The sequence below is a fragment of the Lathamus discolor genome, chromosome 6 (assembly GCF_037157495.1).
Source record: "Lathamus discolor isolate bLatDis1 chromosome 6, bLatDis1.hap1, whole genome shotgun sequence".
Taxonomy (NCBI): domain Eukaryota; kingdom Metazoa; phylum Chordata; class Aves; order Psittaciformes; family Psittacidae; genus Lathamus; species Lathamus discolor.
In genome coordinates this window covers 70,669,030-70,696,262 of record NC_088889.1, presented here as the reverse complement: position 1 = coordinate 70,696,262, position 27,233 = coordinate 70,669,030, and the positions used below count along the sequence as shown (strand labels likewise).

Sequence of the window (27,233 nt, the reverse complement as noted above, 5' to 3'; positions counted from 1 at the left end):
CTTTCTTTCTCTGCTCTTCAGAGAACTGTTGTGATCCCCTAAATAAACAATTTGCAAGAAATAATTGCATCCATTCTGTTCCCTTTTCCATCCTCCTCTTTGTTAAACTCCTTTTGATGAAGCTGTGTTATTTTTGGAATGCTTGTCTTAAGCCAATCTGTATTCTGGGAGGTGGGAAGGAGGGCCGGCAGCAGAAGAAAGATTTTAACTTTCTTCTAGAGAGACAGTACTCAAGACACTATGGTAAGAACCATAATACATACAGTTAGTCAGGTAGGCAGACAGAAATGGGTGTCCTGAGAAACCCATTTTCTTTTAAACCATCACTGCTGACTTTAAAAGGAGTACTAGGCAACTACACAGTCTTTACTGTAGAAAAGACTAGGTATATTTAAAGCCAAAGCCTGCCCTGTTGACTTTTTTCTATCAATCAGAGGACCTAACTGAAGGTATAATATGAGCTTGAGTCACATGCACTCAGTATAACAGCTTCAATCCATAAAAATTACAAAAATATCTGCCTTCTCTCAGCACTTCCCAGTGCTGTCTTTAACATATGTGGAGGGAACCTCTTGTTCATCTTGGAGAATAAAAGGCTCCGAGGAAAACTTAGAGCAGCCTCCAGTGCCTAAAGGGGCTACAAGAAACCTGGAGAGGGCCTTTGGACAAGGTTCTGCAAGAATAGGACAAGGGGGAATGGCTTTAACCTGACAGAGAGGAGACTGAGATGAGATCTTAGGCAGAAGTTCTTCCCTGTGAGGATGCTGAGGCCCTGACACAGGTTGCCCAGAGAAGCTGTGGCTGCCCCATCCCTGCCAGTGTTCAAGGCCAGGTTGGATGGGGCTTGTAGCAATCTGGTCTAGTGGAAGGTGTCCCTGCCCATGGCAGGGGGTTGGAACTGGATGAGCTTTAATGTCTTGTTCCACCCAAACCATTCTGTGATTCTATGATTCTATGACCTGGGCTTCTTAAACTGAGCCTTTAGTTAATCTGAAATCTGGAGAATGCAGGGTAACTCTTTTTAGATGTTTTCTAAAAGGAAAATAAAAGGCAGACATGCAACAGAGCATGTGATTTCACACGTTGTATCTTTGTCAAGCTCATCCTATACCACTCTTCCCATCACCTTGGTTCATGAAGTTTTGTTATGTAAGTCTAAAATACATGGGAAAGCTTCAGCTGGATGATGCAGGTGAGTCTTCCTATAGCTGTTCACCATTTTCCTAAGAGAAAGGGAAAGAAAAGGGTTATAGTTTGAGGATAGCAGAAGAACTAAATTAAATGTGACAGAGAAGCCATCTATGAATTAAAATAATTGGAAGTAGTACCTCTTGTCTTTTCATAGGCAATCTTAGTGCACTTAAATATAGCAGGTTAAATACAAGGGGATTACTTAATTGTGGGTCAAAAAATTCAGCAGGAGCAGTTTTCAAAACTAGTCTCCTCTAGTGGGAGAACTTAATGGGGATAATAGTTCTTTTATTTCTTAACAGAGTAGTCTATTCTTAGATAAGCATATTTATAAATAAGCATTTCATTCTGACATGTACTACCTATAGGGCTGATTATTCACACACCATTTCATTATATTTTCACAAAATGATTCCATTGTTCAGTGCATGACTGCAGGTTTGCTCTAATCTGTAAAATAGCTCCTTCACATCTGACAATTAGTTTAAATACAGGCTTTGGTGTGGAGTGTAGGATCCTCTGTGCAATATGTCTCACGTCTTGTTAGTGATTTTCTTCAGTGTCCTAGTCTCCAGTTCTCAGACCCTCCTACCACTGACCACTTTTCTCTCTTCTGAAGGCCCACAGATGCCTATTGATAAGAAACAGGTTTGATTTTTCAGGTAGTGATATTGGACACAACCTACAGGTTCTGCTCCCCCACATATTTCTTCCCAAACCTGGTGCAGACACAGCTTCTCAGCTGTGTGAGCTCCCCACCCCCTGTGTCCATGTCCCATCTTCCTCTGGAAGGCTCTGCCATGCCCCCTTCTCTTCCAGACTTTACTGCTTCTCTTTCAACTCCAGAGCCCAAAGAGGAAGGCTATGCAAGCAACATGACAAGTGTTCATACATATATTTCAGTGATAGCTGAGGAGATGCTTGCCTTACCCATACATTCTTTCCAAGCACAAATAAGCTAGGGAACTTGAAGAGACTTACTTATGCCTTTAAAAATAATGCAGTTGAACACAGGTGATTTTTCTGGGCTACCTTCTAGCTCTGCCTGAAGTCAGAACTTCAAGGGTTAAACTGGTGCTGCTTAACCTCGATGCTGGTTTCAACCTTGTAGCTCCATTCTGTTCATAGGTCATTTTAAAATGCCAATGCTGAGAATCTGGTAACTTGTTCAACTGATCTTAAACAGTCTAATGCTTTTTAAAACGAGCCTTTCAGTTCACATACAAAATATGCATTTTTTTCCTGACAGATGGATAATAAGCACATGGAAAAATAGCTTTTATAACTGACTGCTTGGACTTGAAAGTGTATGTTTTGTATGCATGCAAGTGTACACAGGCCAACAGTGTCAAAGGCTTAAAAGGAAAGATTATTACAGCTTCTCCTAAAAGCAGCTATGCTGCAAAATTGCCTGTGATCCTAGAGAGCAAACCTTGCAAGAATAATCCATTGTTTCCCAGTCACGTTCCTTTGAACACAGTATTCCTTCAATATAGCACTCCCATCTCCATTACTTGACATGCAGTTTTTCAAATCTTAAAGTGCTTTTTCAAACAAACAGCTTTGTTGCCATACAAAGGACAACTCGAATCTGTTTAAAAAATTTAAAGAAAACAAAAGGCAAACTAAAAGGAAAAACAAACCAGAAAATATTCTAGTTATGCAGGCCAAGTCAAGCAGCACCAGACTCCTAAAAATTAATATTTATTCTATAAGTTTTGATACATTCCAACTAGGGTCTGTTGAGAGTTGTTAGGCTGAACTGGAAGATACAGTCTGTTACCTGACTACAGCCTGAGCTTCCCTTTCTCTCCTTTATAAGGCAACTTAATTTGAAATAGGACAAGGTACCTTCCACTCCTTTGTGATCAAATCATTTCCAAGGGGGATCATAGTTACCAAGTCACATCCAGTGAATGGTTTTATCATCTGATGGTTGCCTAGTTATTGCTTTGCAGCAGGAAATGGTGCAGTTTGGCCTTGAACACTGCCAGGGATAGAGCATTTACCACTTCTCTGGGCAATCTGTGCCAGTGCCTCACTACTCTCACAGGGAAGAACTTTTCTTCCTTATATCTAACCTGAACTTTCCCTGTTTAAGTTTGAACCCATCATCCCTTGTCCTAACACTACAGTCACAGAATCATAGAATAGTTAGGGTTGGAAAGGACCTGAAGATCATCTAGTTTCAACCCTTACATGGGGGGACATTTAGTTTCAACCCCCTTACATGGCAGGGACATGTCACACTAGACCATGTCACCCAAGGCTCCATCCAACCTGGCCTTAAACACTGCCAAGGATGGAGCATTTGCTACTTCCCCCTTCAGATACTGGAAGGCTGCTATGAGGTCTCCACACAGCTTCTCTTCTCCAGGCTGAACAGCCCTAACTTTCTCAGCCTGTCTTAGAATATTTTAGAGAACAGGCTTACAGTGTACCCCAAAATAATGAGGTGAGGAAAAGCAAAAAAATCACTGCCAAAGGGCAAGAATGACTGTATAAGAGCAAAAAAGAGAAAACCAGCTTTGTCGTGGTAGGAAACACCTGTATTGAACCAGATTTACGAATGAAGGTTACCGATTTTCTATCTTGTTCTGAGGGTTGTTATTCAAAGCCAGCTAAAAGCAACTGCTATTACAAGTTTATTTGATGGGCTGGAAAGTAGGTGAATGCCACTGACAGGAGCATGATGGATGAACTTGGGAAAAGAAAATGAAAATACCCAAGTCCAATATATTTCTTACTTCTTAGAAGTAAGATGCTGGAATTTGTTTATGTTCTGCAAGACTCACAGGCAGTAAATATCCTTAAATATTTACATTGCTTGAGGCAAGTTATGTATTAAAAAGTGACCTAAATTTTAGATTCAGATAAGAACTTTTACAATACCAAAGGCATGACCTGCATAGGAAAGAATCCAACTTAGTTAAATAACAGGCTGTGACAGATTTTCTTCATCTGTAGTTATGAGATTTTCCAAGTAACAAAGTTTTAACAAATCTGTTATTTCCAATTTCTAATGTATCATATAAATGTAAATTACATTGCAATCAGAGGAACAAATTAATCATAAACAACATCTTTATGGAAAATTCTGAGGAAGAACAGGGCAGATAGAAGAAAATCTCATTATGCCATTGTGTGAGCATGTGATTGTAATAGTTCTTGATATCAGCCAGCTATATAACTTATGGAAAACCACTGGGGGAATAAACACAGAATCTCTCATCAGAAACAAATTGGTACTAAAACTCTTGCAGGAAGAATTCTGAACACATCTCCTGAAGATGCTCTTGAGAAGCTGTGAAAAGGAGCCCGTGGTATTCTAGAGGTGGGAACCAAACAGGGGACACGTTTGCATGTCGTCACTTGCCTTCCTTTGTTGGTACTAGCCACCAGAGGTAGACCATCAGTCTCCTGACTCCATTGCAGGTGGGCTGCTAAGCGTGTTCCTCTTTTCCTTTCTTCCTTGCAGAGAGGAAGAGCCAAAATTATACAGAAGAGAGATTATACATTCCCCCAAAATGAAAGACCATGTGACCTTCATATACTGTTCATAGGATGGTTAGGGTCAACACCATGTCCTGAGAGGCCAGAAGACACTTCGTCACCCAAGAGCAATGCTTGCTGACGCTGGAGAAGCCCAGCTGTTGTTTTGTGTAATGTCAGAATGACTGTGAGTTTTGCTTTATTTTCAGATTTTGTTTCCTTTATAGACTTGTTGAGTTGCTAGCACTTCTAGGAAAACAAATTGAGTGCTGGAAAGATTTGTATTCAATGAAACATTCTCAGAGATAAAACTCAAAACTATGGAAAGATCTGTGATCCTACATGGTTATTCATAACACCTTCAGCTGTTAAAAAAGACAAGATCTTACACATCTAACATTTTCCTCAACATCTCTGTGTCTCAAAAGCCAAGAAGATAAGACCCTATTCTATTCTTCCTGTTGTCTCCTCACCTTGTAGCAAACCACCTATAAATGCTCTGAGTGGTTCAGGCTATTTGTATGCTAAGGAGATATGTCATTGTCCGCAGCATTTTCCCCTGAATATCTCTAGATTTCCAGGCCACAATAATATTTATCAACCTAGGAACTGTTGTGGAATATATAACAGTCATTATATGATGTAGAATGGTATTTAAAATTGAAACCTTTGGCCATTGTCTATCCAGCTGTAAAGTGGATAGCCCATCCAGTTTATAACCCATCCAGTTTATAACACAAGGCGGTTTATTATCTGAGATTTCCCTTAATGAATGGCTCTCCTGCACATTTGTTGTTGGAACAGTAAAGAAAAAAAAAAATGCTGTAGAAAGCCATCAAAGTAACTGTGCTAGTGCATTTATAAATATCAAGTAGAAACAAAAATTAGCTATTATTATATTGAACATCTGGAATGAAAATATTTCTTAGGCTTCTGACGAAAATTATTAGCTCCTAAATAAATATTGTTGGGATGTATTTGAAGACAACATTTGCAATTCACATCTGATTTACTTTCTAATTAAACAGTGCCTACAAAAGTATTAATAATGCACGTAAAATCATCCAGTACAAATACCCAGAGTGATACATGTCTTCACATTCCTACTTATATCCAGAGTGTTTATGATATCCTGATCCCCCAGCAGCTTTTCTCATATTGTATTCAACCAGGGGACACGGAGTGAAGCAACAACACCCCTTTGAAGGGGTCTTGTGAAATTATTTTAGTAAATATGATTCAAAATCAGACAAAGTGCAGAAGTAAAATAATCTTTATTAGAAATATTTTCCTGGAGAGCCATATGGTAAATTCTAATCTAGAAAATACCTCTTTAAGTGTCATATACACCTGCCAGAGACCCACTCTTCAAGCCCTTATCCAGAACTTACCCTGCTGATACTGCACACAGTATGTAGGATAAAGTCCAGCTTTCATTTTAGGAACAGAACCCTAGAAAGCTGTGACCTTACTGGGATTTGAATGTGTTCTGTAGCAGCTATATCATACCCAGAGCCTTTGCACACCAGTTGGTAAAAGTTCAGTGGAAGTGGTTATTTTTTTATACTAATCACAAATTAATTATTATAAAGATAAGTTCAAATATATCTTTCTGATTTGCAGTGCATATATGAAATGAATAAGCTGAACAGACAGAACAAGGCAAACAAAAAGTGTTTGGACACATTGAATGAAATCTATGAATTCTGTTTCATAGAATCTGTGGACTACTTGTACAGGATTTATGAACTACATGTATAGGTTTTCGTGCTCATGAAAACATTTATAGAAAGAAAGGATCATGGGTATACACATAAACACATATCACATTTAAGCAATTGGCTTGAAAATGCTTTGTGGTTTTGTGGAAAAAATCCAGCCAACATCTGTGACTGACACTCTTGAGTAAACAACAGGCTAAACTACGTTCAGATAAACCGCTGAATTTGTTTCAAGGCATAGCAAAGCAGAAAGTCAGTTGAGAGCTGAAATGATATTCAAAGCAACTATAATCCTAGCAGGATTCAGCTGTGTTCATTGCTTTTCGTGTTCATAAAGCCATGGAGGTAATCTAGGTAGGGAAGTCAAAACACTGCTTTTAGGTAAGCCTGCTGTGACCCTTCAAGGCACCTTGTTCATCCAGTCAGGTGAAAAGCAGCAAAAGTATTTGATGGCTAGTCAGGTTCAAAATTGAAAACTCATTGGAAACCCAGTTTATTTCATTATGCTCCTTTAAACTGTATTGACTTGTAATATTAGCTGGATATTTTCAAGCATAAATGTATTCCCCAAACCAGGTCAAGGACACTGCTGAGAGAACATAGGATTTGGAAAACTCTGACCAGCACTACAAATTCGAATAAATCAAAGTCTGTTCATAAATAATCTGTAAACACAGAAGGAGATTAAATTTGTCAAACAAATTCCTAGCTCTACAATGTTTGCCCAAAGCTACTCTCTGCTCCAAATGCCCTTTAGTGTCAGCTGGTGTGCTTTATGTACTCAGTATAGGAAAAAAACCCCATATTGAGAATAACTGGGGTGCTATGAATTTCAGAGAAGTCTATTCCGAGCTTCTGTACATGTGTATACATGGTTTGACTCTGGTAAAATGCTTGTGCTTCTGGAGTTTATCACCTTTATTTCTAGAATCATAAAATAACAGACTGGTTTGGGTTGGAAAGGACCTTAAAATTATCTAGTTTTAACCCCTTCTGCCATGGGCAGGGACACCTTTCACTAGACCAGGTTGCTTCAAGACCCATTTAACCTGGCCTTGAACTCTGCCAGGGATGGGGCAGAGCTTCTCTGGGCAATCTGTGCCATTGCACAGATTTGTACCCTCACAGGGAAGAACTTCCTTAAATCTAAACTCAATTTCCCCTGTTTAAGCTTGGACCCGTCACCCCTTTTCCTATTGCTACAGACCCTGATGAAGAAGAGTCCTTCTTCAGCATCCAAACAGGATCAATTAAACTTGGAAGAAAGAAAGTCTCTCTGAAAAAAAATGTAAGAGAAGCTCAGCTCCTGGGCTCAGCAAACCAAGTTCCATGATGTCTGCTCCTGAAACTCAAAGGGCCAGTTGCCCAAGCCAAGCAATACCTTTCCATATTCTGATACATGCCACCCATGTTTCAAACTGCCCCTGCAGAGAAGGACTTGGGGGTGCTGGTCGATGAGAAACTGAACATGAGCCAGCTTCAGTGTGTGCTCGCAGGCCAGAAAGCCAACCGTATCCTGGGCTGCATCAAAAGCAGCGTGACCAGCAGGTTGAAGGAGATGATCCTGCCCCTCTACTGATTTGGAGAAAACTCCAGGAACAAACTTGCCAACAAAGTTTTCAAGCTGACAAGCAGGTGTTCTTTATTGCTGCACCGGGGGACACAGGGAATAGCTCCTCCTAACGTGTGTCCCCTTATTGCTACACAAGCCATCCTTATATAGTCCCTGGGAATACATACATATTCATGAGGCTACATATGGATCACATCATTTTCCAGAATGTTCCCTGCATACGTACAGAATTGTGGTGGTGGTCTCTGAGGGTCGTTTACTTCTTCCAACAATCTTCATCACTTCTGGCAGCCTTTGAAGCATGCGCAGTAGATGCTTTTAATAGCTTAATTGGTTTATTAGCACCAGAGACATAATAATCCTCCTGTCCTCCTATTTATCAGTTGGTTTAACTGTAGCCCATCCTGGACACCTGCCATTCCCAGATACTCCTTATCCCTGTGTCCTGTTCTTCTAGACTGTTTTTCTTAAAACTCTGTCAACTATAACAATTTATCTTGTACAAGAATTCTCAGTATGTTCTCTAGCTGTACTCTACTTTTTTTCTATGTATCATGCACCTCAGTAATTTTCCATTACTACTGTTACAAAGCCATCAAACTTAATGTTACTTAAAACTGATTCTAAAGGTTTATATATTCCATTTTGTAATTTTGTGCCCCGCCTTGTCTCACTACTCTGCTCTCGTGAGACCTCACTTAGAGTATTGTGTACACTTCTGGTATCCTCAACATAAAAAGGACATGGAACTGCTGAAACAAGTCCAGAGGAGGGCCACGAGGATGATCAGAGGCTGGAGCACCTCCCATATGAAGATAGGTGAGAAAGTTGGGTCTGTTCAGCCTGGAGAAGAAAAGGCTGCCAGGAGAACTCATAGCAGCCTTCCAGTATCTGAAGGGGGAAGTGGTAAATACTCCATCCTTGGCAGTGTTAAACACCAGGTTGGACAGAGTCCTGGGTGACATGGTCTAGTGTGAGATGTCCTTGCCCACAGCAGGGGTGTTGAAACTAGATGATCTTAAGGTCCTTTTGAACCCTAACTTTTCTATGATTCTATGATTCTCCATGTACATATGATGTACCTTATGATGGAAAGCAAGTATCTGTCAACCTATTCCCACCTGTTAGCTGAGGCAGAGGAACAGACCATGAGCATTCTCTAAGTTCATCCTCAAAGTGAGAGAAACAAAATATATCACACTCAATATTCTTGTGTTTTGTTTTCTTTTGGTTTTTTCCCTACTCCCTGTTGTGCAGTGACTAGGAAAAGTAATTTTTATTATTTACAGCCCTTGAGCTCTCCAACGCAATAGAAGCTGTAATTTTAAGCTGGAAATTTATTGTTCCATCTTTAAAAATGAAAATAGAATCTATCTCTTCTTTCTCTTAGTTTGTTTCTGTGATTTTAGGGAGGATGTGACTCTCATTTTGAGGTAGCGTCCTTACAGCCCTAGATCCTAGATCCTGTCTTTAATGTGGGTATTAGACCATCTAGTTAATCAATCATAGCATACTTTAAAGACCACATCAAGTCTATCATGGACTTCTCGTAATCTAACCTCTAAATCTAGCAAAACTTGCAGTACCTATTGAAAAAGCTGCATAGGATGTCCTATGATCCAGGAGCAAAGTTTTCCCTGCTAGTTTTCAGTTACTGATTAAGCCTTTTTTTCTGGTTGGTTTTTTTTTTTTCCCAGTAACAAATGGTGACTGATGAAAGCATTTCACTGCACATCAAAGGCATTCATCCTGCTTTCTGTAAAACCTGACATAGTGACAAATCCACAAATGCTTTGCCTGAATCTGTTATTTGGAAGAACATTGGCTTGGCCCAAGGTATGTGTTTGATCACTGTGATATCTTTTACCTAGTGCGTGAAATTAAAAGCAATTACCAGAAGTTCAGCCTAGTGCTTAATCAGGAGACTGCTTTCTCTGGTATGGCTCTGCCACTGAGGTTTATTGTTTCAAAGGTACTTTAAAATTTTGGAGCAGTTCACCATCTAAAACGTCAAGGGCCTAAGCAGAAAACAAAATACCCGAGCAATTAAAGAGCAAATTTGAAGGCTGCACTAAAGCTCCTTCAAAGCATTGCCACTGATTTCAGTAATCTTTGGGTCAATGTCTCAGGCCTTTTTTCTGTGCCTATCAGTTGTTAACAGGAGGCAGATGAAATGAATGCTTTGGACAGGCAGCACAGTTAAATGGAGCTGCAGGTCAGGAAATTTATGTTCTGACCCTGCGTCTGCCACTGATGCAAGCATAGACAAATCACTACATCCCTTTCCATGCAAGCGGTAAAATGGTATGATACTTACCCACCTTACTGCATTGCAGCAGTAATCATTCTATGACTAGGAGGCATACTTGTTTGAAACACTTTGAGAGGTAAGGTGCTCTGAAAGTATTAGATGTTATCATTAATAATAATAATAATAATTATGACAATGAAAACAGAATAATTTCCAGTAAATTAACACAGAACCACAGATCACTTCCAATCTTGTGGGTTGTAAGCGTTAGCATTTCTTCCCAAGGGCTACAGTAGGATCTTACCCCCTGCATTCATTTCAGCCAACAGCTGGGTTCAGATAGCCTTTTAAATAAATAACAACTGCTTGGGATGTTTTATTTTATGGTAATCCCACATCATGCATCCCTGGGCTTCTAAATTCAGCGCCAGGTTTTATAACAAAAAAAGCCAGTTAATTCCTCTGCGTGTAGATCACACAACCCTCCCTTGGAGATTCTGAAGGTCAAGTGAAACATCCAAGGGAGGTTTTTTATATTTTTCTCACCCTTCTTTCCACCCACCATCAAATCAAGCAAAGCTTCTCTTAATCATTATCAGGGAGACAAAAAGTTATAGTGTGAAGCAATGGACCAGAATTTCACACTCCATTAGCACAATAACGCTGAGAGCTGCTGACGTGCTGTTTGCTTTTTAGCAGGCATCGCTGCAGCCATCACTGCAATGCATTTTGGCTCTGCTTCCAGGGCAATTTAACTACTTATGACAGCTTGTCTTGAAGTGCCTACATGAACATTAGGATGTCCACGGCAATCTGCAAATTGACCCATCCACATGGCATTTGAGATCAGATGGAAAGAGCTTTAATAATGTAATGAAGGTTGGGCTAGATGTAATTTTTAATTTATCTTTTTGACTCATGCTCCAGCAGCAGCTCTGATTTCTCATGCCATATTCCAGCCAGGATATGTCAATTTGTGAAATCCTCCCATATTAAGAGGTGCTAATGACCTGTCTCTGACTTGGGCTGTCTTTTGTTACACATTCAGTCAGACAGTAAATGGGAAATATAAGCTCCCACCCTGTGTAAACCATTTTCCTTCAGGAAGTGAACAGGCTACACCAGACCCAGCTGTTTGCATGTTGTCCATGATGAGTGATGGATGAGTAATTTAAAAGACAGACATTCTTCATGACAGCTTTTGTTTCCATGGTGCTCCAAGGTTCAGAGGCAGATTTTATTCTTCAAAGTTTATTTCAACTTTTCATTCTCTGTTAGAAGCATAATAAAATGACATTTTCAGATGTACATAATCATAGGGAACAAGAGAACAGACTTAATCTGAGATCCAACTTCAGCGCCCCGCAAGTGTGAGGAGTTAAGTCAGGGAGATTCGCTAGGTTGGGAGAGGTCACAGCTCCTAACTCTGTTTCTGATTTATTCACTGGGCAGCTGGAGTTAAGCTAGCTCAACTCATTAGGCCACCTTTTCTCTGTTAAAGAATTGATGTGCATCAGGAGTTGTGAGAGAGGCAGTTTGTTACAGAAATCTATAGCAGGGGAAGCTACAGAAAAAGAGTTCCTTCCAATCTTTGCACCTTTGTTTCCCTTCACCTGGTTTGACTATAAATATTTTGTGCAGCTATAGGTTCTAAATACATGGCTGTATAGCGCACATTGCAATTTTCCCCATAACCCCTTTCCATAGGTGATAATTATCTTTATCTCTCTTTCTGCTACTCAGGGCTAAAAACATTTGCAACTCTTTCTTTGCTACCATCTTTCCTTCCACGGATACCAGTCACATTTTCGCTCCAGCTCTCAAACCAATTGGTATAATTAAATTACATTAGAGTTGCTGATCCCAGCTTGCAAGCAGTTAGAAGTTTGTTGCTTCTGTTCTAATGAGCAGAGGGGTTTGAGTAGAACAAAATTATTCATTTTTCTATCAGCAAATTCTAGCAACATACAGTTTCTCTCTAGTTAGAATCATCTTTATAACAGTAAACCACAAACCTACATGTTTGTATAAATGCATCTTTTTAAAGGGTCTGTATAACACCCAGCAAAATGTGACCTCAGCTTCAGCAATGCTTCCAGGTCCAACAGCAATGCACAAATGTTCATAACCTGAGAACTATAGAGGTCTTCAGGAATAAATGGGGTTTTATTAGGTCCCTTTGGAAAAAATGCACTGTATATACCAAGGTGTGACCAGTTTCAGAGTTAGGATGTAGGTCTGTAGCAGTGTACTCTAAAAAGGTGTCTGTCTAGATAAGTTGCCTTAACCTGTTAACACCATTACTGTCATTGGTACTCCTCTACCATTTCTAACATCATATAGAATCACAGAATGGTTTGGGTTGGAAGGGATCTTCAGAGCTCACCTAGTCCAACTCCCTGCAATGAGCAGGGACATCTTCAGCTAGGTCAGGTTGCCCAGAACAAGCCTGGCCTTGAATGTCTCCAGGGATGGTGCATCTACAAGCTCTCCAGGCAACCTGTTTCATATGAAACATAGGCTTCATGTAAGTGAGACATAGCTGGTTTAGGAAGTGCCAGGGTTAAAATGCTGTCAATAAATCTGCACTAGTTTTTCTTTTGTTCTTGTGACAAGAAGGCTTGCACCAGTAATCACAGGAGCTGGGAAGATTTAAGGAAAAGGGATACAGTGTGGTCAGAAAGCAGACTTTATGGTACAAAAATGATTATTCAAAGAAATCAATTGCTTTGCTCTTTACTGTTTGATTTTATTTGCTGTGGAAAGTTTCATTTACTCCTGATTGTAAGTGCAATGCAAAAGGCAAAGTAACAAACAGACCTTTTATGCCTAAAGAAAGATGGCAGGAATTCATGGGGGAGCCCTCAGCTGAAGCAGACTGAAGCGGCAAAAGCAAGGATGGGAAAGGTTGGAATCAGCTCTGGTCAGCACTCTGCTGCTTTATGTAACTAAAGATGCTTCTGCACAACTGCTAAAACCCAGAATTTCCTGGTTTTTTTAAATAGTAGAATTTCAGTCTCTTCTGCTTTGCCTTAGAGTGGACTAATAGAAACAACTTAATTTGACATAGATTTCTTGCAGAAAGTTTCTCTGCAAAGTTTCACTTCATTCAATAGCCTAGAAAAAAACACTTGTGAATTGCAGTGTTGGTCTAGAAAAGCTCATCCTGGAAAGGTATTTTATTTTGCTTCATTTTTGTTGGCTTTTGCTTGCTTGTTTGTTTAAAGACAAATGAAGAAAGAGCAAGAAAGACGGTTAAGAAAGGGAAATTGTCATTGCCTGAATCTCAGCCTTTCGACAAGAGCTAAGAGTTCCTGTGATTTAGTATGGTGGGTGGAATTCTATCTTCTGAGAGAGACTATAGATTACAAAGCCTTCCTTTCTTGTGGCTGTGGATATTAGTCAGCTCCAGCTTATGGAATACAGAAGCAGGGATTCATTCCACAACTGTAATCATTCACAAAATAAAATGTTTGTTGGGGTTTTTTTTCCCCAAGAACCTGATCTAGTATCAGTATTTTCAGCAGTAAAACTCTCATTGCCTAAGGAGTGGTGTCTGAAGGAATGACTACAAAGAGTTCATCCCATTCCTGTCTTTTAACCGACAAATGCAAGATCAGTTGTGTCTGAGCAGCATTCTTGAACTTGGCTCCAATGTGAGTTGCAGTGGTTAAGTCAATTCACTTTGATTGCTTTCAGTCCATTTTAAAGGAAGGTCTTGCCTGACAGATTTTGGAGGTTTTATATTGGTTTTTTATTACTCAGTCCTTGCTGCTCCAGAGGAATTACTCCAACAGGCTAACTGGGAGCTAGCGGCTCACTGCCAAGTCTTTTATATAATGTCCAAAGTCACAGAGAGGTAAAGGTAGAAGTAACAAGGAAGATTGTTTCTCACATCTGTGTCAAGTTTTAGTATCTGCAGTATCCTAGTGAAGGAGTTCCAGTGTTTACATCTACATCACATGAAGAATCACTTCCATTGGAGAGTTTGAAGCCTGCCAACTGGTAGGTCCTTTAGATAACCCTCAGATCATCTCTTGGAAAACACAGTGAACAAATGCCCTGCGTTCACCATCTCTGTGACACTCATGGTTTTATAGACCTCTACCACATTCTGTCCCATCCTTGAGCTCTTTTTCAGGCTCAAAGAGTCACAAGATTCCCATCATTCACCACGTGAAAACAATTCACAACCTTTTACTGAATCTTTTCCTGTTCTATTATACCCCTTTTGAGATAAGGGGAATAGGGCTGCATGCCACACAACTGCAGCATGGACTTTTACAGTGGCAAAATGCTGCTTTGTGTTTCATTCTCTGCATCTTTCTTTACAGGCCCTAACAACTAGGTTGCTTTATAGACTGTTACTCAGCACTGAGCTGAAATTTTCCTGAAACATTTTATTATGTCTGCAACATCTCATTCTTGCATGGTCGTAATAAGCTTAAAGCCCATAATTTTGTACAAATCAATATCAGCCATATAAATAATTCACCAATTTTTGTGATGAACTATAGAAAAAAGAAACTTTGTCATCTCTTTAAAACTTACTCACAACTTCAGCTCCAACATGCTCTTGTGTTTTGATCTGTTATCTGAAGGTCATTCTCGTGGGATGGAAAATATAAAAGTGTGTAAATAAATAATAAATAAATACTTTAAAAATTCTCTTTTGAATTCATGCAACATTCATGGAGAATAAGGGCTGACAGTCCTGGGTAAAGATAAAGACTATTACTTTTAGAATGGAAACAAAGTAAGCATTCCTTATACAGCCTGCCACCGCCAAAGCTGGGGGAATATTTCAAAAGAAGTATTTTAGATTTCAGTCCTGCCTTCTTATCTATGGAAAAAGGACCTCACACCTGTAAAGAATCCTCATGACATCTCTGGGACACCCAGCTTAACTCAGTGGTCTGATGGTTGGTTGGGCAAACATTGAACAAACTCAAAAGAATATTGTCTCTTTACATTTCTGCATGCAGATTTTAATTAGGGGGTTGTGGTTAGCAGCAAGCTCAAGTTCCTCCTATTGTCAATTTGAAATTAGAAAAATAAAATACTTATGGAGCCAACTCCATTACATCTGTATGTCATCAATGTTAGGAGTAGGATTTTCCACCTCACAACTTTTGTGGGTCCTCCTTATCCACATCCACAGTTGTTTGCACATCTTTCCTCCTAAAAGACATATTATGCACCGGCCTTCCTTCACAGCTAGTTTGGCACTAAAACACACTCTTTGCATATGAACAATTGCCAGCTGAGTGACAGTGTCCATCCACAGCTCCCGAATGCCCAAGGGAAGCCAAGAGGTGTCCCAGCACTAAGTTGCTGCAGCTAAGCCCTTACACAGCTTTGCCTCACTTGGAGCTCAGGGATTTTTGAGAAGATAGGGCTGCTTGTTTCTATATATTAAGTTCCTTGCAAACCTGAAGGCAGCATTCTCTCTGAGGCTGTTTTCATGTCCAGGTGAAAAAAAAATGACTTCATTGTGTAGGAGTGCACTTATTGGGATCAGCAGAATGTCATGGTTATTTTTCATAAAGAATAGATGTATTTTCCGTTTTTTTGTGGGTTTTTTTTAATTGACAATGTCACCATTTGCACAGTGACAAGCATAAAGGGTATATATCTATATCTGGAATTGAGTATGCAAACAGACATGAAAAATATATGACTAAAAACATTAAATAAACTTAAAATCCCCGATTTCACAGTAGTTTTGTCAACATTTCATCCTTCCTCAATTCATGCAAAACCCCACTTACATTTTATAATATAAAACCCAAGAGATGATGACACCTTACTTGAAAAAATAATAAAATAAACCCAGAAAATGCTGTCCTTAATCAAACCTACTAGAAACCATGTTCTTTCAGCTGCTGACAAGCCTCTGCAGGCAGACAGTGTGGAGACGTGAGGAGGTATTAAGCACTGAAAGAAACAGATTACAAAAGAAATGTACAGCTCTTGCGGGGATCAGGGACCCTTTTCTCTGCAATGTGTTCATAAGTTTTATCCTGAGTGTATATTATGAGCAGAAAGTCAAGGATTTCATATTGCTGGCAAAAAGGCAGCAGCACATTGGGAAGATTTTATATTAACTCCCTACGTAACACTCAGCTGGTGAGCCTCAAATTGATCTGTAGAGTCCCTACTTCATCCATTCCAGCCCTGCCACGGACAGATCTATTGGCACATCTCAGAGGAAGCTTATACAACACCTCGCTACTCCAGTCCAAAAGGTCACCAGCAAGTCTGCCAGATGCATCACAATGCTAAGTTTCTTCTGGAACTCGCTGTAGTCTCTTTGTCTAAAACAGAGCTTCTTCATGTCAAACTCCCAGTAACTTTTTGACTTTTCATCCCTGTCACTTTCACAGCAGCTAATCCTGTACCTTACTTGTCAAAGGAAGAACTTTGGAAACCACTCACACAGGCTGAATTTGAATCAGCAGCCAGATCTGTATACTATTTCGAGTGATTTGAGCCACTCAGGTTGTAAGAATTACTAATCTCATTCTATCTAGAATTTCCATGAATTCTCTAGCCAGGAAGTTCATAATTAAAATTACGCATGTTATATCTTATAGTACTGAAATGCTAAAGTGATGAAGGCCATATAAACGGTTTGCAGATCTAAAGGGAATGCTAGCCAATATGAGTGTTAAAGCTGAAAAGTATGATATATTCTGTCAGAGTTGAACTTGGAAGGTGCCTTGTTACTTTAGGGATCTATTCTGAATGTTTCCTTAACCAGAGGAATATCATTTACTTCAAAGTGCCAGATTCAGACACCCAGAGACTGAAAAACACGTTGCAGCTAGTTCAAATGACTTCGAGACAAGCATAGGTCATGTTTTGGGTTTCTGAAGCACGGTCAATTCTACTATCTATCTGCTCAGTGAAATAGGGGATACTGCCTAAAAAAGTATAAGAATTTCCAGTGTAAATAATACTGTATTATTTGTACAGTACTGAGGACTAACTTCGGGGTTCTTTGGAACTCCAGCAGACATAATCTGTTTAGGCATGGAGATTTGATATTAGATGTGCTTCCATCAGTCCTAATTTCTAGGTTACTCAGGTTAAGGTGCACCCTAATTACATAGGGGATTATCTTCTCAACAATAGTGGACAAGAGCATCTTGGAGGTGTCATAGCCAGCTCCCTGTTTTAGGACATGATGTCCAGAGCCACCGTGGTGGTTATGTTTAGTAAAGCTGAACAGAATGAGTCTGGGCAGAAATGACAGTATTTGAAGTGAAAGTCCTCTTGAGTGATGATGTTCTGATATAAAGAATGCTCAAACTTTTTATTTGGGAAGGGAAGAAAAAGCCTTCTGAGTTTGAGAATGATGATGTAAGAAAATAGAAAAGGAGAAAAACACTCATCATGAGAATGCAAATATTTTCAAAAAGAAAAGGCATCAGTATTTTTTTCCCAGTTCACATCCAAGTAAAGGTTTCTTTCAACGTTTTAGCTTGTAAATAAACATATAAATAAATTATAAAACTATACACCTTCTTTATAATGCTTTCATATGAATAATAAATCCATTCTTCCTTCCTTTCTTTGCCAGTAAAGCCTGTCTTTAGCGAATGCATTTTTTATTATTATGAAAAAAAACAATTAGTTGATTAGATGGGAGTGATCTTCTCATGTGTCACTGAGAGGGGAATGGGAACAAACTTCCTTCTTAAGAGCAAGTAATTGAATTTTCCCAAAGGCTAAGCACTGAATCATTAGCTAGAGGTAACAAAATCTAGCCTCCACACACTAGTTGGTTTTGCCACCTGGATTTCAATTTTCCAGTAGTCTACTCCTCCTTCTGTCTCTTAGTTCCATGAAGCACTGGTCCCCAAAACATAAATTTTGTTGTCCAGTCTCAGGAGATATTTCAGCTAATTTTGTATGAATCAAACAGTGGAAACAGAATCTGCATGAATCAAATGTATTCCCAAAGCTTTTTATAATTACACAATAATCATCTTGTGTATGCATGCATATACAGAATCACAGAATCGTATACAAGTGTATATGATGGGTGTGTACCTGTAGCCACAGGAGAGCAATCACAGAATCGTAGGACCAGCCAGATTGGGAAAGACCTTTAAGATCATTAAGTCCAACCATTACCTTGAATGAACAATATTAGAGCAATGCAAGACTTTTGTCACCTTCCTTATTGTTTGGAGATTATCCTTTAACTCACTATTTAAACTGAATCTGTTCTTCCAAAATTAGCTTCACACTGCCAATGTCTACACAGAGCATGGGTTGTTTTCACAAACTTAATACAATATATAATTATATGCAAGTTTAAGATTATTTTGTTAGCTATGGCAAAGCCGCTACTGGAGGATGCCCTTAGGAACACAAAGAAAAGCTGGAAAGCCTCCTAGAAAAGAAAACAAAGGAGAGCACAGAAAACATCAAAGAAATCTGAATAGATTCAACTGAATTAACCACAGGGAAATTTCTGCGTGGTATAAGTGGCCCCCAGAAATCAAGCTCAGTACCTGTCATCAACACACTTGTAAATATCCCTGGGGTACAACATCTTTTCTACCATACTGGTTATGGTTCTGGTTCTGTTTCAGAAGGAAAATACCACCTACAGATTTGTAATGTCCACTCAGCCGTAAATGTTCTTTCTGGGTCTCCTCAGTCAAATACTGACTGCCGGAACCCGGTTTATCTTACCAGATCTAATGAACGTATGGTGTGAGACAGTACTGTTACAAATGCTTCCAAGGTTGTGAGTTTTCCCAAAAGAGAAACTGTCTTTCCAGTAACTATTGTGAAAAAATCCTGACACATGTTAAGGTTTTTATATTGTACCTTCTTCCCCAGTATCATTCAGTCTCTTTAAAATTCCCCACTTGCCTTCTTGCAATCTATTTTGAAGCCAGCTCTGTGAAAGCACTGTCATTTCCTCTTCTGCCTTAAGGCTGCTAGTAACCCCTACTACGAAGGAGGTACATGAAAATTAACATATGTATACATCTTTCCATTACGTGATTGTCAGCAGACACTACCTCAATACACAACATTTCCCACTTATGTAGACAAACACAGTGAGATCAAAGATCTGTACTCATTTATTTTCACACACCATGTTAATTCAATCAAGCCTCCTTTGTTAACTAACTGTTATATCAGGGACAAAAAGCAATACTGAATTTGATGAAGTGGTGTGATGTACATCAAGTGTAGGCTGGGAACAAACTTTTTATAAACTCCATCCTAAGACTTGCAGAGTGCTGGGCCATACCACCCAGAAAAAGCAGCACCAGTCATAGAATCAATCATACCAGTGCAGAAGGATCATTATAAAATGATGTAATTCTTCATCCCAGTGACATTATAGATTACCTTTATAAAGACACTTCACAGGATAAATTACTTGTTCTTATCTGCAAACCAGACTTCTCACATTCTTGGGTCCCAAATAAATACTCTTAGATTTGTTGGTTATTTCAAGATCAATGTACATAGCCTCATAATAGCAGAAAATTAGTTCGTCAATAAGAATTGACCAGTGCATAATCCCAAAATCACAGTTATGTAGATTAAAAGCAGCTTCTTTGTGTATGTGCATGGGTAGGTGTGCATTGGTTTAAGAAGACTCCCTCCCTGATGTGCGTGATCATGAAATCTGAATTTTTCCATCTCAGTGCACACCAAATCTAATATAACTAAATTTGGTAGAACTGCGGAAAGAGAAGTCTGAGATGACACAGCCAGAGGGTTTGGAGCTACATCTTGTTTTCTGGCTCTCTACTGCCCTGAAAAGTCAAACATACGACAATGGAATTTTATTGGTACCTTCCTCCATTTTTTTAATGTCTGGGTTCCAAAAAATACTCCCTTGGAAAGGATCATCCCATTGCACAGAGTGCGTGCATTGCTATGTGGAGTAGAGAGAAAAAGGAAAGAAGGAAAGAACCAGTATGAAGAAGAGGAGCTCAGCTTCCTAGAGAAGACTGTAACCACTACCTGTGAACCCCTCTGTGCCTACTGTCTTGGGTAATTAGTTATTTCCAGTGTGACTGCTTTAAAGCTTTGCATGAACATGGTATGCGAATGACAGCCAGAGAGAGGAGCCATCCCTAGAAAAGAACATTATGCAGGCTTTTCCTTTTCATGAGCAATTCATTATACAACTTTCAATTAGCTATCAGCTTTACACTTTTGTACCCTGTTTTAAACAGAGTGAACAATCTTCTAACTGTATGTGAAATACTATAATCCTCTTGTTAAATGGAGGAAAATCTGAACATCTGTAAGAATCGCGGGTGATTACCATATCATCCATAAACCATAAAATAACCAGAAAAACAATTATTCAACTTGGTGGTTCAAGGACCATGAAAAGCAGGATGTATACCTGAATTATTTGCAGTTTGTCTCAGTAATTTTATTCACTTAAGCCTATCAGAATCGGTCATAGAATCATAGAATCATAGAATAGTTAGGGTTGGAAAGGACCTCAAGATCATCTAGTTCCAACCCCCCTGCCATGGGCAGGGACACCTCACACTAAACCATCCCACACAAGGCTTCATGCAACCTGGCCTTGAACACCGCCAGGGATGGAGCACTCACAACCTCCCTGGGCAACCCATTCCAGTGCCTCACCACCCTAACAGGAAAGAATTTCCTCCTCATATCCAATCTAAACTTCCCCTGTTTAAGTTTTAACCCATTACCCCTTGTCCTGTCACTACAGTCCCTGATGAAGAGACCCTCTCCAGCATCCCTATAGGCCCCCTTCAGGTACTGGAAGGCTGCTATTAGGTCCCCACGCAGCCTTCTCTTCTCCAGGCTGAACAGCCCCAACTTCCTCAGCCTGTCTTATACGGGAGGTGCTCCAGTCCCCTGATCATCCTCGTGGCCCTCCTCTGGACTTGTTCCAGCAGTTCCATGTCCTTTTTATGTTGAGGACACCAGAACTGCACACAATACTCCACGTGAGGTCTCACAAGAGCAGAGTAGAGGGGCAGGATCACCTCCTTCGACCTACTGGTCACGCTCCTTTTGATGCAGCCCAGGATACAGTTGGCTTTCTGGGCTGCGAGCGCACACTGCAGCCGGCTCATGTTCATTTTCTCATCGACCAGCACCCCCAAGTCCTTCTCTGCAGGGCCGCTCTGAATCTCTTCTTTGCCCAACCTGTAGCTGTGCCTGGGATTGCTCTGACCCAGCTGTAGGACCTTGCACTTGCCGTGGTTGAACTTCATAAGGTTGGCATCAGCCCACCTTACAAGCATGTCAAGGTCCCTCTGGATGGCATCCCTTCCCTCCAGCATATCAACCAAACCACACAGCTTGGTGTCATCGGCAAACTTGCTGAGGGCACACTCAAGCCCACTGTCCATGTCAGCGACGAAGATGTTGAACAAGACCGGTCCCAAAACCGATCCCTGAGGGACACCACTCGTTACCGGTCTCCAGCCGGACATCGAGCTATTGACCACAACTCTTTGTGTGCGGCCATCCAGCCAGTTCTTTATCCACCGAGTGGTCCATCCATCAAATTGATATCTCTCCAATTTAGAGAGAAGGATGTCGTGTGGGACAGTGTCAAACACTTTGCACAAGTCCAGGTAGATGACATCAACTGCTTTACCCTTATCCATCAATTCTGTAGCCCCATCATAGAAGGCCACCAAATTGGTCAGGCAGGATTTCCCCTTAGTGAAGCCATGCTGGCTGTCACCAAGCACCTTGTTGTTTTTCATGTGCCTTAGCATGCCTTCCAGGAGAATGTGCTCCAAGATTTTACCAGGCACAGATGTGAGACTGACTGGTCTGTAATTCCCCGGGTCTTCCATTTTCCCCTTCTTGAAAATGGGGGTTATATTTCCCTTTTTCCAGTCGTCGGGAACTTCACCTGACTGCCATGATTTTTCAAATATGATGGCCAGTGGCTTAGCAACTTCATTCGCCAGCTCCTTCAGGACCCATGGATGGATTCCATCAGGTCCCACGGACTTGTGTGCATTCAGATTTTGAAGATGGTCTCGAACCAGATCCTCTCCTACAGTGGGCCCAAGGTCTTCATTCTCACAGTCCCTGCACCTACTTTCTAAGAACTGGGTGGTGCAGTCAGAGCCTTTGCCAGTGAAGACCGAGGCGAAGAAGTCATTCAGAACCTCAGCCTTCTCCAAATCCTGTGTAACCAGTTCTCCCGAAAGCTTCCTCAGGGGGCCTATTTTGTCCCTAGTCTGTTTTTTGTTTGCTACGTACCTGTAGAATCCCTTCCTATTATCCTTAACATCCCTGGCTAGGTTTAATTCTAACTGGGCCTTAGCCTTCCTAACCTGGTCCCTAGCTTCCAGACAACATCCCTGTACTCTACCCAGGCCGCCTGTCCTTGCTTCCATTTTTTATAAGCCTCTTTTTTCCTCTGAATTTTCCTCAGCAGCTCCTTATCCATCCAAGGAGGTCTCCTGGCCCTTCTGCCGCACTTCCTTCTAGTTGGGATGCAGCACTCCTGAGCTTGTAGCAGGTGATCCTTGAATATCAACCAACAGTCTTGGGCCCCCCCTGCCCTCCAGGGCTATATCCTATGGAACCTTACTAAGCAGGCTCCTGAAGAGGCCAAAGTCTGCTCTTTTGAGGTCCAGGGCAGTGAGCTTGCTACACGTTCTTCTCACTCTCCTGGGGATCTCAAATTCGACCATCTCGTGATCACTACATCCAAGGCTGCCCTGGAGCACCACATTCTCAACAAGCCTTTCCCTGTTGGTGAGCACAAGGTCAAGCATGGCACCTCTCCTTGTCGGCTCCTCTATTACTTGCAGAAGGAAGTTGTCTTCCACACAATCGAGGAACCTCCTGGATTGCTTGTGCCGTGCAGTGCCATCGTTCCAACAGATGTCAGGGTGGTTGAAATCCCCCATGAGAACAAGGGCCTGTGAGTGTGAGGCTTTTCCTATCTGTCTGTAGAGTTCTTCATCTACAGGTTCTCCTTGATCAGGCAGCCTGTAACAGATTCCCACAGTAATGTCTCCCACGGCTGTTTTCCCTTTAACCCTGACCCACAAGCTGTCTGTTAACTGCTCACCTGCCCCCAGACAGAGTTCCATACTCTCCAGCCTATCCCTAACATAAAGGGCAACTCCCCCTCCCCCTCTGCCGGGCCTGTCCTTTCTAAAGAGCCTGTGACCTTCCATTCCAACACTCCAGTCATAGGAGCCATCCCACCATGTTTCTGTGATGCCTATTATATCATACCCCCATAGATGTGCACACATCTCTAATTCCTCTTGTTTGTTCCCCATGCTACGGGTGTTTGTATAGAGGCATCTGAGACGAGCTCCAATTGAAGCCGGCTCGTTGGCTGGAGCAGCTGGAATATATCTACATTGTTCCGAGCATTTATTATAGGTGTTGGCAACTGACTGGGTGTGTTGGGATAGAATGATGCCCCCCTCCCCCAACACATCTAGTTTAAAGCCTCCTTGACCAGTCTGGCAAGCCTCCTACCAAAACTGTTCTTCCCCTTCTTTACCAGAGCAGCTCCACCAGCCCCCAGTAGATCTGGCCTACTAACTTCAGTCCTATGTTCAAGACACCCAAACCCCTGACTATGACACCACCCTTTTAACCATCTATTGACCTGGCCAATCCTCCTAGCTTTTTCTTGGTCCTCCCCTGTGTCCTGGAGAATTGACGAAAAACTATCTGAGCACCGGAGCCCCTAACCACCTCTCCCAGGGCTCTGTAGTCTTTCTTTATAGTCCCCAGTCTACTACTACCTATATCCCTAGCACCCACATGGATCACCAGGAGCGGGTAATAGTCCGTGGAACTTACTAGAGCAGGCAGCCTCTCTGTAACATCCCTGATCCGTGCCCCTGGTAGGCAGCACACCTCCCTCAAGAAGGGGTCCGGCTGACGGACGAGTGCTTCTGTCCCTTTCAAAGTAGAGTCCCCTATTACTACGACCCGTCGCTTTTTCTTTGTAGCGCCAGTAGAGATCTTTACCCGTGCATAATCCGGCTGTTTGTGGTGCAAGTGAGTTTCCTCGTTAGCCTCCTGCAGGACAGCAAAGTGGTTCTGCGTGGGGACAACAGATTTAGGAGGAAGCTCCTTGCTTTTAATTGTCCTTTTCCTCCTTCTTTTGTTATTTTTCTTTGTCACCAATTCCCAGTTTCCCGGGTTGGTGGCCTCCTTCTTTCCTTCATGAGCTGGAGGGGAAGCTTGAGGCCCCCGCACAGTTTGGGGCTGGAGCAAGCAGCCCCGCTTCCTCTCAGCTACCCTGACATCTTGCAGCCCGCTAATAGCATTCCGCAGCTCAGCCACCTGCTGCAGGAGGGCCTCCACCAGGGAGCACCGAGTGCAGCCCTGCCCGTCGTGCACCAATCCCTCACAAGCCCAGGGCAGGCACCCTCTGCACTCCGAGCTGTGCACTGCAGCCTCCCCTCTCATCGGCTCTGTCCGGGTGCCTACGCTGGCACCGCCGGGGCCGCCAGAGCAGAGCTCCCAGCGCGGGCCCTGCCCATACGGCGGGTGCTCACCGTCCCGCTCGCCTGCCCGCGCAAACTGCCCCGCCGCGCTCCCTGGGGCAGGTTTTTACCCACTCAGGGTTGGTGCCGCTGCTCCTGGCTCCGCCCCCTGTGAGTCCCTGCTCGCGTCCGCGGAGCTGCCGGCTCCTGGGCAGGGCCTGTTGAGGACTTGAAGCTCCCTTGGTAGCTCTGGCCGCTCTGAGTTGAGGCTCCTGGACGCTGATCTCTGCCCCGCTCCGGTGTTAAAGGCGTCCTCTCTCGAGCTACTCACCTCAGCAATTCCAAGGTCCAAGGTCAAGAAACCTTCTCGAAGAAAGGGCTTGCAAAATGTCTGGAACTTCTGCCTTCAGCTTGGAAACTCTGCAGTGGGGGGCCAGGAATAAGTTTTATGTATCCAAGTGGAGTCCTGGTTGAGACTGAGTTGTAAATGGAAGTTCAAGATAGTTTAACTTTGAGCATCAGCAAGCTGAAAAAGAAAGTTCAGGTTGATGCAGGAATTCATAGCAGTTTCATTTCACAAGTTCAAGGCAGGCATCAATGTATTTCCAAACGAGCTCTCTGAAGTAAACATTCAAAACACCTAAGGACTTTCTGAAATGTGTATTTCTTGTAACCTCAATTTCCATTTCCCTAAATACAGGCCTGCAATCTGAGAAATGCTTCACTCCAGGAAAAAAATTAATTACCTGCAATTTTCTACCCTATGATCTACTACTATTTGCCTGAAATGTGCTGGAGAGTTTTTTTCAGTGAAACTGAGTTTCAGTAAGTAAAACCATGCCCAGAGGCCTTCTTCCACGCATGGAAGTGACCATACTTCCATTTCAGTCCATCCATGCCATACTGTTGACTCAGTCAAATCTTTTCTAAAAGAAGGATTTTTGTTTGGTTTTCGTCATTTGAGGACACTAACCTAAGAAATTATATTCCCCTGTTCCCTCACCCTGTGTTGATCCTATTGGATCAAAAAGCAAGAGAATTGGTTTTCTTTTCTAATGGCTGCTGGCCTGCCTTCTTTTCCCCCTGATTCAGCAAGCTAACCAGGAAGTCAGCTGTTTGCACAGCTCCATGTGAAGCTTTCACACCAGGAATAGTGCTCCCATTTCACTGCTTTACTTATCCTCGCAATTCTTCCTTTTGGGAACTGGTTTATGACTTCATAAACCTCTAGGATACTGCTGAAATGGCTTAAATACAGTAACTTTTAAAACAAGTTGGAGCACTAATTGAATTGCTCCTTCTAAGGGATTTTTCCATTCAAAAAGGTACTGTCCTGGGTTCAGCAGTGGCAGTCAGTTTTTCTCCTTCTTAGTAGCTGGTGCAGCACTGTGTTTTGATTTTCAGCCTGGGAACAGAGCCGATAACACTATGTTTTTAGTTGTTTCTAAGTAATGTTTACTCTGACCAAGGACTTTGTTTACTCTGACCAAGGACTTTGTGAGTCTCATGCTCTGCCAGGGACAAGGGGAAGCCAGGAAGAAGCAGAGACAGGACACCTGACCCAAGCTAGCCAAAGAGGTATTCCATACCACAGTACGTCATGCCCAGGGAGGTAACTTGGAGTTACCCAGAAGGTCCGGGCTCTCTTCTGGGGGTCGGGCTCGTTTCAGCAGGTGGTATCGTATTCTCTTCCCTTGTTATTTTCCATTATCATTATTATCATTGGTGGTAACAGTAGTGACTTGTGTTATACCTTAGCTACTGGACTGTTCTTATCCCAACCCGTGGGAGTTACATTCTCTCGATTCTTCTCCCCATCCCTCTGGGAGCTGGGGGGGGCAGAGGAAGGAAAGAAAGAGGGAGGAAGGGGGGGAGTGAGTGAACGAGCTGCATGGCTGGGTTTAAACCACGACAGTTCTTTTTGGCGCCCAACGTGGGGCACGAGGGGTTGAGATAACGACAGATATGACTGGAGTGTGTCTAATTGTATTTGTGATAAGCATTCATTGTTTTAGATTAATAGTCACTCGTCACAATGCTGATTTATTGGCTCTCAAAGTTGTTCCTCTTGATCTCACGGTCTCAGTATATCGTACCTTACTTAGAGCCGGTATTTGCTGTGGTAGTGTTTTTTAAGTGTGGGGCTTATCTAAGGTTCTTGTCTCATTGTACTTTCTGTAATGACTTGTAATAGAATAGAATCATTGGTCATGAAACTGATCTGGCTTATGTTCCCAGTGTGGTCACCACCTTTATACTTTGGGAGGTATATAATAAAGGTGCTTAGCAATTACACATCTTTTTTCTCCTTCTCGGGGGGTCAACCTGTGAAGGAGACATTCTTTTACCCTCCCAGCCCCCCTCTCAGACCATTTACAGCATCATTTGAGAGTTTTGAAGTTCTTGAATGGCCTTTTAGTATTGTTGAGACCTGTTTGCTGATTGTGATGGGGATCACCATGTTGGCATGCATACAGAGTGTGTTTTGCCCACGACCATTTCGTCTGATTTCAAGAGTTAAGCAGAGTCAGGTTTGGGCCTTG

At 41.8% G+C, this 27,233-nt stretch overlaps 1 long non-coding RNA gene across 1 annotated transcript in view; it reads left to right on the top strand.

Annotated features, from left to right (window-relative positions):
* Window positions 1-25,508, top strand: part of LOC136017666 (uncharacterized) — a 28,590-nt gene extending 3,082 nt beyond the window's left edge. The window contains exons 3-6 of the long non-coding RNA XR_010614035.1: window positions 4,455-4,525; window positions 4,670-4,870; window positions 9,675-9,813; window positions 25,391-25,508. This is a non-coding gene — a long non-coding RNA (uncharacterized LOC136017666). The remainder of the gene's footprint in view (window positions 1-4,454; window positions 4,526-4,669; window positions 4,871-9,674; window positions 9,814-25,390) is intronic.
* The last annotated feature ends 1,725 nt before the right edge of the window (window positions 25,509-27,233 follow it).